Raw genomic sequence first — 5,203 nt, forward strand, 5'->3', positions numbered from 1 at the left:
TGTAGCATCTTCTGTTCAACCATACAATCACTGTTCAACAAATAGAAATTGAAGAAGAGACTTTTCTCCTAGTAAAATTTTCTTTTGTAATATGTGCCTCATGTACTGGTGAGTCAACAGTGGAAGAATTTTGTGCAGCTTGTCTAAAATCATGCCACATTGTGCTCTGTGCTGTAGTTTTCTGCTATTTCAACGTGCCTCATCTAGAGCATGTACTGGTGAGTCAACAGTGGGAGAATTTTGTGCAGCTTATCTAAAATCATGCCATATTGTGATCTGTGCTGTAGTTTTCTGCTATTTCAAAGATCAGGGCAATTAAGATTGCTCACCTGTGATTAAGGATTGTTCCTCTCCACTGTTAAAGACAGCCTATTCCATTATGCTGAGGTTTGTCTGTACTGATTCTTTCCACATTTATATTTTCAGTACATAGGTTTCTGATGGAGAAGTACACATAGATTTCTTAGTGCTTCAAAACCTATGGTTCCTGTGCAGTTATTAGTATCCTAGCACCACATAACTTCTTTGAGTTGTTACTTCTAAGATCTTCCACTGTCCAATGCCAGGTAGCTTTACCTGCTGGAACTCACAGTCTTTCTTAGAAATGCTTGAAGCCCAGGCTCTCTCTTTTCCCATTAGTGTTTCATACTTTTGGAGTACAGGAGCTGAACACTTTCATTTTAAAGATGCTTTTGTTCAAAATGAGGAAGCTTTCTGATGGAATCCATATAGAAAGGTACATGATCAGAAACAGAGTTCCTGCACTCTCCAGGGAAGTGAAAGTCCCCCCACAGCTTCATGGGAAGTGTGGGACTGTCAGTGCATTGGACCTGTGGGCACTGTCCCTTGGTGTAACCTTGGGGCTTAGAGTTCAATATCACACCCAATGCAGAAGAGAAGATGGAGAGAAAAGACTACACAGAGGCTATTAAAGGGTGAGAATTCCTCCTTTTCTGTTAGTCTTGATATCTATAGAATTGAGGTTAGATCCAGCAGATCCAGCTGACAGAAGATTATACCTGAAAGAATTTGAGAAGCAAGTCAGTTTAGGATAAAGAAATATTTTTTCTCCAATGCTAAACCACACTCAGTGCCTCTACCAGGCTTAAGGAAAATTTTACTGCTCCTGATCTAGAGCAATCTAGACTTCTCCTTTCTAATTATATATGTTCTAAGTGCACTGTATCTATACAGTTTAAAATTAAGACAGATTTTAAATCTAAAAATAAAGATGAGGTTTTTGAATAGTCTCAGAAAAGAACAAGTTATTTTCAGAACTCATTCAACTTTTATGATCACTTCCATGTAATAAATTACATTTCTCCTAAAAATACTGATGTACCATTACCTAATTAAACTATTTCATGCAGTACAACCTCAGAAGCCTGGATGCTTCTAGATTCAATCTCTAGTAAATGTACCTTCCACTGGTGGAGCAGGGAGTTGGGAAAATACCTGATTTCAAAAAGGGCTGCAACTGAAATTATGCTGTGTCTCATGCTAATACAGATCAGTCAGTATGGATGGAAATAGAAAAGGTCAATTCAAAAAGAGGAAATTTGTTGCAAGCCACAGGCCTTTATTTGCATTCCAATTGAACCTATTTTGAAGATCTTTTTCTGTGAATCTAATGAACTCTTGTACAGACCTGTGTAGAAGTGTGGACTTCAGAAATGTCCAGAGGGCTCAGTGGAATGAGAACATCTTTCCTGGGAATAGGATTCAACCTTTCTCAAGGACTAGACAGAGGAGACCTGGTATCTGATTACATGTCACAGATCTCCATGTTTAACTAGCACTTGGAGTCAGGTTCTTCTGGGATCTCATGGGCTGTTCTCAGAAGGGATGAGTATGGGGCAAAAATTCTCCCAGAAAATAAATCAGCTGCACCTTGATGTAAGTCTTACCTGTCTGATTTCTGCTAACTTTGCCTTCTCTTGGTCACAGACTCTATAAAGGAGGTGTGAAGGCATCATAGAAAGGCCTCAGTGGTACCACCCAGCTGGCAAGGTCACTTGCAGGTGACATAGCACAGCTCTGTGCTCAGGTGGACCATCACCCCAGGTGAGCTTCCACAGCCAGGGACAAGATGTAGACCCTCTGGCCTCTTCTGGTCAGACCAGGAGAGATTAGGTCTGGCTTTGGCACCTGCACACCTCAAAGAGAGGGGCTACCTCCTAATCACAACCTGCAAGGGTAGTGCTACTGCAGTTCTTTTAATTTTAGCGTATTTTGTGTTTATAAGTAGTCAATGGCATGTAAAGATTAATGCTTAAAGCAGCATATGCTAGCTGATTGTTAGGAGTAGTGCTATTAAGAAGTGATAGTGCTCCAGCTATAAATGGATGCAATTTAATGGATAGTATTAGTAGCAGAGCTGTTCAGCTGAAGCCATGGCTAAAGGGACTCTGGTTTAATAACTTTCTAATTACATCTGTATAAGCTGGGTCACTTAGCAGCAAACTGACAGGTTTACATTTCTTTATATACTAGGTATTGCTCTGTGTATTAGCCCTACACTAGAATTGCAAATAGGAAATAATTGGGTTGCTTTTTTAGCCTCCCCAAATGGTTTAAATTAGTGGCAGTGCAGATCAAAACAGTGCCTTCATGTGTGTGATTTTAACCTTCATTGATTTTCACAGTTCCAGGGCAGCATGACATTGGCTGGAGAGCCAGGTTGATGTGGTGGCTGCCGAGCTGAAAAGAGGTTTAGGCAGTGTTAGATTAGTTCCTGATATTCAAGAGCATACATTACAGAAAACCAAAGGCTCAGTTCTTCAAATTCTAAGTGTTTGGTGTTATTCCTTAGGGCACAGAAATTTAGTGTCATTCTGTTTATGAATGGCCGGCAGCAGCTTTGCACAAAGGTTTGAAATCCCTGAAGGAAATCTGATGCCCGGCTGAGATGCATCAGGAAAGTTTTCAGATAGGATAAGCAGGAAGGCTGCAGTAGCTATAAACAAACAGGTGGAGATTTTACCTACCATCTTCCACATATAGTGTGCTTTAAATTGTATTAATTGCAGTCTTGCCTGTTACCATGACAGCTAGGTGCTGCAATTACCTCACACCTCGAGGAATTTCATGCTTAGTACAGCATTCAGAGTCTACTTCCTGCTATTTTGTTTTTATTTTGTTAGTTTTTTTGTACTTTGGAGAAGTATTGTAGAAAGCAGAGCAGCGATGTGCCTTGAAAGAAAAGTGCATCTTTATACTCCCAAGGCACTATGAGCCCTGTTTAGCCACGTCCTGAGGAACCAGTAAAACATAATGATCTCTGTGGGGATCAAATGCAGTGGCTGAGGCTGAGTTATCCCTTGTAACTGCCTAGGATGGCCAGGACTTGTGAGAAGAGCTCCTCAGTGAGAGGGACATGCTGCACTGTAAAATGACTTTGACAAAAGCTTTACAGGGTGAAAGCACAACATCCCCTCATCCAGAGGGATTAGCCTGAGGTCTAGCTGTGAGCTTCTGCATAATCTAGGTATTTCAGATTCAGGGTAAGGCCACAGAAAAAAAAAATTAGAAATTTAGCATCCCTTTTCCATTGGGATGCTTTTGAATTGGAAAGCTGGTTGCAGTAGCCAGGTGTGCTGGGCACTGGGGTATCAGAGCAGGGCAGGGACTACACTGCTGCAAACCCAGAGACAGAAGGATAGGAGAGAGAAGGAGGCTCACTCACAGTGCTTGAGAAAATACATCTGTTAATCCCTTCTTTAAGGTGTTAAGCAGGCTCAGCTGTCATGCAAGCCTTGTGCTGGTGATCCACTACAGCATATTTCCACAAGTAGCTGATTTGAAGCTCACTTACTGTACAGTATCACTTTGAAGAGTGTTGTAAACAAAGAGATATAGGCTAGGCAAGATCCTCTGGGCAAACATGAACCCTTTAGACTGAAGCTGGAGATTCAGGCATTCACACCCAACCAGCCACAGTTCATGGATCAGGTTTCCAACCTGCCGTAGCAGCAGCACTGTTTTATTTGAGTCTGTCAGCATTTTCACATCATAAACCTCAGTGTTGCAGTATATCTCAGCTGTTTCTAATCCCTGAGAACTGAGACTTGGCATATAAATTGCTAACCCATATATTAATATGAGTAGAAGAGGATAAAGCTATGTCTAAGTTATACAACAAATTATATTGATTTTTATTTCAGTTGCACACACGCTGTCTGCCAAAGTCCTGTAAAATGTGTTTTCACTACAAGGAAGTGCATGTTCATTATGTTTCACATGAATTGATGTCTTTTATATTGTTTTAAATGCTTTTGAAATAGCCATTTTTTTACATGAAATAATCTTTAGCTTATATTCTATTTTGTACATCATTACTCACTAATATTGGAATGGCAGCCATGAACCAAATGTGGACCCTTTGGCTTTAGCCTGGTTCTTAATTTACTTAAAGGTTTGCTAAAACTATATTTTGAATCTGAAAGCCATGTATCACAGTATTTGCTGATAAAAATGCACATGTCAGTGAGAGCCAAAAGATTATTATTGTTCAAATGTCACAACATTCAAATATTGGAGAGATTTCTAACAGAAATAATAAAAATACATTTTTTAATCTTGGGTATTTACAGAACATTGGTTATGATTTTGACCTTAATCCAGTTGCTGGTACATGTTTATTTACCTGTATGCTGGGAGGGGACTTGATTGATTATTTCTTTAAAAACATGGAGGAAAAATCCCTGGCAGACAGAAAAGAAACCTCCAGCAAACAGAAATTACATACTTACGATGTGCAAAACATAAGTGTGCTCCATTCTGTATGTAATACTGCACTCACATGATAGCTTCACAAAATCAAATTTACTTCACCTGCCTTCTAATGAATTTTTCTGCATTCTAAAGAGATAGTGCTATTGTAGCCAGAGTGAGTAACATTTGGTATATTAGCATATACCAGTCCAGAAGCCACTGTGTTTTCTCATGACTAGGGAGCTTTTACAGAGATGTGAATTCAAACGTCACAATTGTGAGACAAGTCAGATTCTCTGCTGATCTAAATCAACTGAGGGCTTTCTCTTTCTCCCCTCAACCTGTACTGCCCAAACGGACTACCAAGAAATAGCAGTTTTCAGCCAAAAAAAAATCACATGTCAAAGTTTTTGGGATGAGCTGTCAAGTAATGGGTGATCCTGAGCTCCAGGTACTGTTATTTAGCAACTTCTAAGAATGGATTAACCTT

Source organism: Geospiza fortis, unplaced genomic scaffold (genome assembly GCF_000277835.1).
Source record: "Geospiza fortis unplaced genomic scaffold, GeoFor_1.0 scaffold282, whole genome shotgun sequence".
Classification (NCBI taxonomy): Eukaryota; Metazoa; Chordata; class Aves; order Passeriformes; family Thraupidae; genus Geospiza; species Geospiza fortis.